Here is a 12278-nt window from a genome sequence, read left to right on the forward strand (position 1 = left end):
CGCACACCATGTTAAAGACTTTTAATCTCGTACAGTGCCCAGCCAGAACGTGACTTCTAACATATTTGTGGCCTGGCATCATAAATATTTTCTCCACATAGGACAATTTTTTGAGGGATCCAACTGACAAGATACTACGCAAATAACACCGATATTTGTTTTACTCATCCATTTGTCACATCCTGTACGCAATTCGATGATTATACCATCATCAGTGTCCTGTGGTGCAGGCCGGTGTGGCCGAGCGGTTCTAGGCGCTTCGGTCTGGAACGGCGTGACCGCTACGGTCGCAGGTTCGAGTCCTGCCTCGGGCATGGATGTGTGTTATGTCCTTAGGTTGGTTAGGTTTAATTAGTTCTAAGTTCTAGGGGACTGATGACCTCAGATGTTAAGTTCCATAGAGCTCAGAGCCATTTGAACCAATGTGTCCTGTGGTTATCATCCTGTTTACCTCTTGATTGCGGCATGCACCTGTTACGTAATTTGTCCGATAAAAATGAGAGGAGAAGTTTAGGTGTCAGCCTGCACTAATTACGAAAATGTGTCGTTAATTTTAATGTCTATTTTGTTACTGTTGGAACGGTGCTTCCATTCCCTTCATTTAAACAAAAACATTAGTTAAAAGTTCGGTTCATGTTCAGAGTAGGGCGCGCAACTCGAAATTTTCTGGCTGGCGACGGTAACGCAAGGAACGAACACCGTGAAATACAGCATATCCGTAAATAAAGTCAGTCCATCGTACCGGTACCAAAAAATCCAGCTAAACACCAAAAATAGTCCAAGCTCAAAGCGTAAGTGGCTACCAAGAGGGTAGCCGCCGCGTGTGTAGTAAGCATGTAGACTGAATACGACACTGGCTTGTCGCTGTGTGGGCAGCTTTATCCCACTCCGGAGAGCACGGGATTACGCCACGCGACAAGACGTGGCGGTGGAGGACGTGTTCGCGGGCTGCTGCTGTGTGCTCGCTGCCTGGGACGCCGCCGCTTGCGAGAGAAACTAAACAGTCTAGCTCTGTGTGCCGCTATGTTCAGCGGTTACAACCTGAGCTTCTGTTAAGAAAATGCTTTAAATTTCATCACACGTTGCGTTGATCAACGTGAGTAGGTATCAAGTGCTACTGAAACTGTACTAATCTAACCCAAATCATCCCACGAAGTATCATAGACATGTCCGAAAGAACAGACACCATATCCATATAAGTGTATAGTTCTGGCAATACCAGCCATGACCTTCTTCTTCAGTGCGGATGCAGACATATTACCCGAACTCTTACGTGATTTCGTAAGAATGTCTTCCACGAGTAATGAGTGTGTTGGGGTGGGGCACTGCAAATGTAGTGAGAATGTGGGTCTCGCGGTAGGCGTGCGCGAGATAGTTAGTCCCTGCAGTCGCGCTATCATCTGTACCCTCGGTGGGTCAGATGGATAGAGCGTCTGCCATGTAAGCAGGCGATCTCGGGTTCGAGTCCCGGTCGGGGCACACATTTTCACCTGTCCTCGTAGATATATATCAACGCCCGTCAACAGCTGAAGGTATTAATATAGAATTCTAATTTCGCTCGGATATAGGTGACACGCACACTCGGCAGGTCACTTCACAAATGCTGTTAATGTGTAATTCGGAGCAATGTTGGAAGTGGCCGTGGCGAGATATGTCGGAAATGCAAGATACTCTGTCGACGGCTGTTTTCAAGTGACCCATGACTGAACCGCAGCAGACGACGCGTTTTGTAGCCCCGAATTTAAAACTAACCGCTACCTTGCGATGTGCAATTTTTTCCGAGAAAACGGCGGGAACAATTTGCGGTAGAACTAAAATCACGATCGCTTTGCTCACGGCAATTAAAGCTAAAGCAAAATCGGAAAAAATCAGTTTAAACGCTAAAAGCAGACTTGTAATTACTCGCTACCACTGGTTGCCTGAAACAGTACTCACTGTAGCTACGCGAGCTGCCGCGTTACCAAACGATCAGCAGTCCTCGTTGGTCACTTGGTTGCAGATTATAACCATTAGTTACCCAGGCAGATTCCAAACGAAAAAAGAACGACAGAAAGAAAAATAAGTGCGAATAAGTCAATATCATCATGAAAGAGTGAAAAATAAAAATGGTTCAAAATGATGCAAATGGCTCTGAGTACTATGGGACTTAACATCTGAGGTCATCAGTCCCCTAGACTTAGAACTACTTAAACCTAACTAACCGAAGGACATGACATGACACACAACCACGCCCGAGGCAGGTTTCGAACCTGCGACCGTAGCAGCAGCGCGGTTCTGGACTGAAGCGCCTAGAACCGCTCGGCTCAACGGCCGGCTACCTTGTAAGAACTGTCAATATAGTTTGCGCCCAAAAGATAAGAGAACACCAGTGCTGCCGAACAAACGAAATTGTCTGTCTGTATCACAATCGTGGCTATTAAAATTACAGCCCCAAGAAGGATATTAAACAACGAAATTTTACTTGCAGTGAATATTCAGTATAGTAGCCAGAATACATGGTTAAACTCGTAAGTGATTTTTGGGTACACAGTGTGCGAAATTTAGTCACGGGACTGCCACCTGTGGCAGCAACAATGCCTGTAACACGGCTGGTGTTGAGTCTAACTGAGCTTAAATGACAGATGCAGCTACAACTTTATGCCAGAGTTCAACTATCGTTGTAGGTGGGGAGTGGTTTTGTGCCAGTATCTCGGCAACCCATGACTAGATGTTCTCAATGGCTGTGAGTTCTGGATAACCCGCGGTCTGATGTGTATTGTCACGGTCCGCGCGGTTCCCCCCGTCGGAGGTTCGAGTCCTCCCTCGGGCATGTGTGTGTGTGTGTGTGTGTGTGTGTGTGTTGTCATTAACGTAAGTTAGGTTAAGGAGTGCGTAAGCGTAGGGACCGATGACCTCAGCAGGCTGGTCCCATAATACCTTACCACAAATTTCCAAAGATTTTTTTCCACCCTACAGCTCAGATCTCGCGCCTTCCGACTTCCATCCGTTTGGCCAAATGAAGGGTGCATTCGCGGGAAGCAGTACGTGGATGATGCGGAGGTTATTGATACAGCAAGACGTTGCCTCGGATATCGACCGGCGGAGTGGCACCATACGGGCACACTGGCCATCAGAGTAAGATGGCGTAAGGCCGTCTCATTGAAGGAGACTATGATGAAAAACACGGTTTTGTAGCCAAAAAATTGAGGAATTTTATGGTGTATTAGAATTCTAAATAAAATCAACCTGCTTTCAGAAAAAAAATCCGGCATTACTTATTGAACGCCTCTCGTAAATTGCATATCCAAGCCTTTAGTATACTTAGTGATGTTTATCGCTTACATCGTGCCGGACTTACAGTGTTGCAAGTTTAACGGCCAGCAGTGTAGATCGGATGCGGTGCGACTGTAACAGGAAGAGGAGCCCTGGTAGCCTCCTGTGTGGGCTTCGGCGAAATGTAGCACCAGCAATATCGATCCAGCTTTGTGCAATGGACCCAGAAGTTCGCTCTCCTTAAACTTCGGCAGTTACGGCAGAAGAGCAAAGAAAAAGATATACGTGTTCCTAATCGTCAGGTCCACACCGAAGGCAGTAGGCCGGCCAGGGCAGGAGTAAGTTGTGACTTATGGGGGCGCTCCCGGGCACGAGAATAGCTGTCGGCTGCTGCGGGAAGAGAACAGCAGTATCGCGCATTAAGCCCTGTTTTTTATGGCGGTCGCCAGTGGACGTGCTCCAGTATTTATGTCCCTGGACAAAGGAGGTAAGCCGCTTTTAAAGGAGATACTGCGATGCGGTCGCCAGCGAAACATGCTGAATCTCTAGCGTTAACACTTTTCGCACCTCCGCATATGGTCATGGGGCCGCGTGCGCGCGCGCGCGTGTGGGTGTGTGTGTGTGTGGGGGGGGGGGGGGAGAGGGGTTGGGAGATTTTCTTTCTTTATCATTCTTTATTTTATTTCTCACTACATATTCCTCAAAAAAAAAAAAAAAGTGGTCACGCGGCCAGGAGAGGCGCTGCAGCCGATGTCGTGCTGTTAGCAAAGGCACTCGCGTCGGTCGTCTACTGCCGTAGCCCATTAACACCAAATTTTGCCGCACTGTCCTCACGGATAAGTTCGTCGTACGTCCCGCATTGATTTGTGTAGTCTTTTTTTTCGTAGTGTTGCTTGTCTATTAACACTCATAATTCTACGCAAATGCCGCTGCTCTTGGTCGTTAAGTGAAGGCCATAGGCCACTGCGTTGTCCGTGGTGAGAGGTAAAGCTGGAAATTTGGTATTCTTGGCAAACTCTTGATGCTGAGCATCTCGGAATATTGGATTCCCTAACTATTTTCTAAATGGACTGTCCCATACGTATAGTTTTTTATCCCGACTGGGAGGCGGCGCGTGGGTAAGGCACAGGAACAGGTAAAACACGTCGGTACTGCTGTATGAATTTAAATCCCCTTTACTCAAGCAATAAGAATACATAACTTGCAAGGTGGTGCGAAGTTGAAGCGAAGTGTCCTGGCTGTCTGCACCCGAACATATGGGGTGAATCTGTAGCGGAGCTCGTAGAGCTGCACAGCACCAGCTAGAGGGCGCTGCCGTCGGCGTCTCGTGGTAGTGCCAACCTTTGAAACTATGTGGCATCGTTACTATCGATACAACATATAGCTCCAACTGCCATTCCGCTTTCAAAGTCGTAATTTCCGTCGTTCGGCCATAATCGCGTCGGAAACCATTTCACATGAATCACTTGAGTACAAATGACAACTTCACCAATGCACTGCCCTTTTATACCTTTAACAATCCCATGGCTTCCGTCACCCCAGTATATATGGTAAACGTATTTTCTCGCAGATCGTGTGTTGTGCAACCGACCCGAGTGCCGTAAATTGAACATGATCACATCCTCTGCAAAGTCTAAAGAGGAACTCCACTAATATATATATATATATATATATATATATATATATATATATATATATATATATACACTCCTGGAAATTGAAATAAGAACACCGTGAATTCATTGTCCCAGGAAGGGGAAACTTTATTGACACATTCCTGGGGTCAGATACATCACATGATCACACTGACAGAACCACAGGCACATAGACACAGGCAACAGAGCATGCACAATGTCGGCACTAGTACAGTGTATATTCACCTTTCGCAGCAATGCAGGCTGCTATTCTCCCATGGAGACGATCGTAGAGATGCTGGATGTAGTCCTGTGGAACGGCTTGCCATGCCATTTCCACCTGGCGCCTCAGTTGGACCAGCGTTCATGCTGGACGTGCAGACCGCGTGAGACGACGCTTCATCCAGTCCCAAACATGCTCAATGGGGGACAGATCCGGAGATCTTGCTGGCCAGGGTAGTTGACTTACACCTTCTAGAGCACGTTGGGTGGCACGGGATACATGCGGACGTGCATTGTCCTGTTGGAACAGCAAGTTCCCTTGCCGGTCTAGGAATGGTAGAACGATGGGTTCGATGACGGTTTGGATGTACCGTGCACTATTCAGTGTCCCCTCGACGATCACCAGTGGTGTACGGCCAGTGTAGGAGATCGCTCCCCACACCATGATGCCGGGTGTTGGCCCTGTGTGCCTTGGTCGTATGCAGTCCTGATTGTGGCGCTCACCTGCACGGCGCCAAACATGCATACGACCATCATTGGCACCAAGGCAGAAGCGACTCTCATCGCTGAAGACGACACGTCTCCATTCGTCCCTCCATTCACACCTGTCGCGACACCACTGGAGGCGGGCTGCACGATGTTGGGGCGTGAGCGGAAGACGGCCTAACGGTGTGCGGGACCGTAGCCCAGCTTCATGGAGACGGTTGCGAATGGTCCTCGCCGATACCCCAGGAGCAACAGTGTCCCTAATTTGCTGGGAAGTGGCGGTGCGGTCCCCTACGGTACTGCGTAGGATCCTACGGTCTTGGCGTGCATCCGTGCATCGCTGCGGTCCGGTCCCAGGTCGACGGGCACGTGCACCTTCCGCCGACCACTGGCGACAACATCGATGTACTGTGGAGACCTCACGCCCAACGTGTTGAGCAATTTGGCGGTACGTCCACCCGGCCTCCCGCATGCCCACTATACGCCCTCGCTCAAAGTCCGTCAACTGCACATACGGTTCACGTCCACGCTGTCGCGGCATGCTACCAGTGTTAAAGACTGCGATGGAGCTCCGTATGCCACGGCAAACTGGCTGACACTGACGGCGGCGGTGCACAAATGCTGCGCAGCTAGCGCCATTCGACGGCCAACACCGCGGTTCCTGGTGTGTCCGCTGTGCCGTGCGTGTGATCATTGCTTGTACAGCCCTCTCGCAGTGTCCGGAGCAAGTATGGTGGGTCTGACACACCGGTGTCAATGTGTTCTTTTTTCCATTTCCAGGAGTGTATATATATATATATATATATATATATATATATATATTCATTTAGTCGATTCCGCCTCTCCGTGACCCCATAACCTATAGCACGCTAATTTCTTCTAAATGGCTCTGAGCACTATGGGACTCAACTGCTGTGGTCATAAGTCCCCTAGAACTTAGAACTACTTAAACCTAACTAACCTAAGGACATCCATGCCCGAGGCAGGATTCGAACCTGCGACCGTAGCGGTCGTGCGGTTCCAGACTGTAGCGCCTTTAACCGCTCGGCCACTCCGGCCGGCTAATTTCTTCTGTCCTGCAGTATCTCTCGAAGACTTTCCAGGTTGGAGTCTATTACTTCTCTGACGCCATCAATCCGTCTCACCTTCTTCTGCCCTCCTTTCCTTTTGATCTTCCCCAGCATTAAGTTCTTTTCCAGAAAATGTCTTTTCATGGTGTGCACAAAGTAGGTCAGTTTTTTAAGTATCAGCCTTCCAAGGAGCAATGTGGTTTCATTTTGTTGTAATAAGAACCTATTCATTCTCTCTGCACTCCATCGAACTCTTATCAGTTTGCACCACAATTTAGTGTAGTATATTCTATGACGTTCAGGTCTTACATCCGTACAACACAACTGGAAAGACTACAACCGTTGCTACACGAATGTTTGTTGTTGAAATTACGTCTCTACTCCTTAAAATATTGGCAAGATAGGACCTTGCCTTTCTACCAAATAACTAGCGTCTCTTGATTTCGTGGCTGCAGTCACAATCACCAGAAATCTGGCAGCCGAGATAGTTTCTCCTCCTACATGCCATGAAGTTAGAGATGTAATGTTATACTAGAAGGAGAGATTGTATATACTGTTAACCATTCAGCCAAAGGAAGGCATGAATTAGACACATCTTTGTTGCTAGGGTAACATTCGGACGTTTTCATCGGTGCTCCTGCTAACGCTCTTTCAGACTGACCAATGTTCAGTGGAGTCAGGAGCACGTCTTACGATGTCCAACGCATCTCTGGACGAAAGTCAGGAACAATAAAGTTTCATGGTCCACCACCATGCGTCGCGGAAGTTTCACCATGAAGTAAGACAACAAACCTTGAAGGCCTTCATTGAGCTCCTACCCAGTGATGCGAAGAATTCCGTGGATAACAGAATAAACTTAGAACACGGAGTGAAATTATATCTGTTTTACAATGCGTATTCTGCGGAAAACATTCTCAGTATGTAATAATATGGCGCAGTTGTTGTTTCTCCTCAAGAAAGAGACCGATTTACGCTGACGGAAAAAAAATGGTTCAAATGGCTCTGAGCACTATGGGACTTAACTTCTGAGGTCATCAGTCCCCTAGAACTTAGAACTACTTAAACCTAACTAACCTAAGGACATCCATGCCCGAGGCATGATTCGAACCTGCGACCGTAGCGGTCGCACGGTTCCAGACTGTAGCGCCTGGAACCGCTCGGCTGACGGAAAAAAATCGCATCACCATGAAGGAGTTGTGCGACGTAACCGAAACTTGGTAGGCGTGTTTGTACATTTGAAAGATGTCGCCTGCTCAAAATTCGCGCTAGTCGCACAAGAATGGTGCTAGTAGAGCCACTATGAGGATTAAAATCAGGTATTCTTTAAATACACGCTGTAACGGCCGTGAGAGTTAGTTATCTTTCAGATTGGACGTGGTGTTAATGTTTGTCAGAATACCGTCAAGTGGACAAAGACACCATTATCAACACTTCAGTGAGGTTGAACGCCGTCCTGTAATAGGGCTATGATAAGCTGGATGTCAAAAAAATGGTTCAAATGGCTCTGAGCACTATGGGACTTAACAGCTGAGGTCATCAGTCCCCTAGAACTCAGAACTACTTAAACCTAACTAACCTAAGGACATCACACACATCCATGCCCGAGGCGGAATTCGAACCTGCGACCGTAGCGGCCTCGCGGTTGCAGACTGATGCGCCTAGAACCGCATGGCCACAACAGCCGGCGAGCTGGATGTCGCTTTTGATGTTTTGCAGGAACGTAGCGACTGTACATGGTTGCTGGCAGCGGTGGTCACGAAAATGTACGGCAACATGGCTCTACAAATCGGTTACCCCTAGGACATCTCCGAGCCAGACATCCTGTAGCGTGCAACCACGGCCACTTGCTATCTCAGTGATGTCAAGCGAGAGCTCGTTGGAGTACAGAATGGAAGTCTTTGTATTTTTGATGAAAGGTGGTTCTGCATCGGTGCCAGTGATGGGCGTTTGTTCGCTAGGAGGAGGACAGTTGAAGACCTGCAACCAACCTCTCTGCGTGGCTAGCCACACTGGACTTGAACCTGGAGTTATGGTCTAGAGTTTTATGTCTAAGACAGCAGGAGCACTCTCGTGGCTATGCCACTCACCCTGACTACAAATTTGTACGTCAGTGTGGTAATTTGATGTGTTGTGCTGCCATTCACGAACAGTGTTCCAGGGAGGAGAGGGGGTTCCAACAGGGTAAGGTTCGCCCACATACCGCTATTGTAATCTGCTCGATCACCATATCTGTCTCCAGGTCTCCAGTCGAGCGCATACGGTACATCATCGGACGACAACTGCAGCGTTGTCCACTTACAGCATTAATCATCCCCGTTCTGACAGGGCATGAAACTCCATCCCACAAATTGACATCCAGCACCTGTACAACATAATACATGCACGTCTGCGTGCCTTCATTCAACATTCTGGCGGTTACATCAGTTATTAACGTACCAGCGTTTCACGTTGGCAATGGCTTATGTTGCGCTTACGTTAACCTATGACCTTGCAATGTTGATCACTCAAATGTGATACCTAGATACAGTTATTCAAATAATTTCAGTACTGTACATTAATTTGTTTTTTGGTATTGAGATGTCTTTCGTCAGCTCCGTGAGGCTATTTGCAGATGACACGGTTGTCTACAAGAAAGTAGCAACATCAGAAGACTCGTACGTACTCCAGGAAGACCTGCAGAGGATTAATGCATGGTGCGACAGCTGGCAGCTTTCCCTAAACGTAGATAAATGTAATATAATGCGCATACATAGGGGCAGAAATCCATTCCAGTACGATTATGCCATAGGTGGTAAATCATTGGAAGCGGTAACGACCGTAAAATACTTAGGAGTTACTATCCGGAGCGATCTGAAGTGGAATGATCACATAAAACAAATAGTGGGAAAAGCAGGCGCCAGGTTGAGATTCATAGGAAGAATTCTAAGAAAATGTGACTCATCGACGAAAGAAGTAGCTTACAAAACGCTTGTTCGTCCGATTCTTGAGTATTGCTCATCAGTATGGGACCCTTACCAGGTTGGATTAATAGAAGAGATAGACATGATCCAGCGAAAAGCAGCGCGATTCGTCATGGGGACATTTAGTCAGCGCGAGAGCGTTACGGAGATGCTGAACAAGCTCCAGTGGCGGACACTTCAAGAAAGGCGTTACGCAATACGGAGAGGTTTATTATCGAAATTACGAGAGAGCACATTCCGGGAAGAGATGGGCAACATATTACTACCGCCCACATATATCTCGCGTAATGATCACAACGAAAAGATCCGAGAAATTAGAGCAAATACGGAGACTTACAAGCAGTCGTTCTTCCCACGCACAATTCGTGAATGGAACAGGGAAGGGGGGATCAGATAGTGGTACAATAAGTACCCTCCGCCACACACCGTAAGGTGGCTCGCGGAGTATAGATGTAGATGTAGATGTAGATGTAGAGTATAAATCACAGAAGACAGGTAAATGACCAGCATGTAGGCCTATACTTCATTCAGAAAGTGTACTGCAATTGTAGAAGTGACTCGTTCAATATCATTGCGAGAGCTCGCAGTCGTAACCAGTGGTAACCGGCGTACTGAGTACTTGGGAAGGTGCAGTTTAATCAGGTGAGCGTTCACCTAATCGTTCCGGGAAAATGGCGTAAAAAGCGCTGCCGCGTCACTTGCGTGCCAGGCTGACGGCCATTAATTCGGCGGGCGGGTTCGATCGGCGCCCGACTCGCCCGCGTGCTCTCCATCGCGGTGGCTCAGGGCGCATCGCCAGCCGATTACTGTGCCCGCTGCCCCACTCACCTTAATTAGCCACATGCTGACGCAGGCGGGTTTAAGATGGCTATTTAACATGTGACGGGAAAGGCTTTACTTCTCAAAGCACAAATGTTTGTAATGATGCCTTATAAGTATTTTATTTTCAGGTAACTTTGATATTTTACAAACGATGTTGACTGGAATGTCAACAGCTAACATTATTTTCAGACAATTGATTCAAAGATCCTTATGAAACGGATGCCTTATCGTAAAACAATTCGTCTGCTTGACGTCTTAGAAAACCATAGTCGCCCGCATCTCGTGGTCGTGCGGTAGCGTTCTCGCTTCCCACGCCCGGGTTCCCGGGTTCGATTCCCGGCGGGGTCAGGGATTTTCTCTGCCTCGTGATGGCTGGGTGTTGTGTGATGTCCTTAGGTTAGTTAGGTTTAAGTAGTTCTAAGTTCTAGGGGACTGATGACCAGAGATGTTAAGTCCCATAGTGCTCAGAGCCATTTTAACCATTTTTGAACCAAAACCATAGTCTGAGGAAGACAAAGATACACAGAAGAGCCAAAGAAACTGGCACACCTGCCTAATGTCTTGCAGGACCCGCGTGAGCACGTCAGAAGCGCCGCAACACGACGTGGAATGGACTCGACTGTCTGAAGTAGTGCTAAAGGGAACTGACACCGTGAATCCTTCAGGGCTGTCCATAAATCCGTAAACGTACGAGGAGGTGGATATTTCTTCTCAACAGCACTTTGCAAGGTATCCCAGATACGCTTTTATGGCCGCGCGGGTTTAGCCGAGCGGTCTAAGGCGCTACAGTCATGGACTGCGTGGCTGATCCCGGCGGAGGTTCGAGTCCTCCCTCGGGCATGGGTGTGTGTGTGTTTGTCCTTAGGATAATTTAGGTTAAGTAGTGCGTAAGCTTAGGGACTGATGACCTTACTTGTTAAGTCCCATAAGATTTCACACACATTTGAACATTTTGAACGCTTTTATGCCTGGGGAGTTTTATGGCCAGCGGAAGTGTTTAAGCTCAGAGGAGTGTTCCTGGAGCCACTCTCTAGCAATTCTGGATATTGTGGGGTGTCGCATTGTCCTGCTGGGACTGCCCATGTCCGTCGCAATGCACAATGGACATGAATGAATGCAGGTGATCAGACAGGATGCTTACGTACGAGACTGGAATAGAAGGGAGAACCGATAGAGGTACTGAAGGTACCCTCCGCCACACACCGTCAGGTGGCTTGCGGAGTATGGACGTAGATGTAGATGTAGATGTCACAGTCGTATCTGTAGACGTACCAGGTGTCGCATATCGCCCCAACTGCACACGCTCCACACCATTACATACCCTCCAGATTGAACTATCCGCTGCTGACACTCAGGTCCATGGATTCATGAGGTTGTCTCCATACCCGTACACGTCCATCCGCTCGATACAATTTGAAACGAGAGTCGTCCGACATGACAACATGTTTCCAGTCATCAACGGTTCAAAATGGTTCAAATGGCTCTGAGCACTATGGGACTCAACTGCTGTGGTCTTAAGTCCCCTAGAACTTAGAACAACTTAAACCTAACTAACCTAAGGACATCACACACATCCATGCCCGAGGCAGGATTCGAACCTGCGACCGTAGCGGTCGCGCGGTTCCACACTGAAGCGCCTAGAACCGCTCGGCCACACTGGCCGGCCATCAACGGTCCAGTGTCGGTGTTGACGAGCCCAGGACAGGTGCAGTCATCAAGGATACACGAGTGGGCCTTCGGCTCCGAAAGCCCATAACGATGATGTTTCGTTGAATGATTCGCACGCTGTCAATTGTTTATGGCCCAGCATTGAAATCTGCAGCAATTTGCAG

Source organism: Schistocerca cancellata, chromosome 3 (assembly GCF_023864275.1).
Source record: "Schistocerca cancellata isolate TAMUIC-IGC-003103 chromosome 3, iqSchCanc2.1, whole genome shotgun sequence".
In the NCBI taxonomy this organism is placed as follows: domain Eukaryota; kingdom Metazoa; phylum Arthropoda; class Insecta; order Orthoptera; family Acrididae; genus Schistocerca; species Schistocerca cancellata.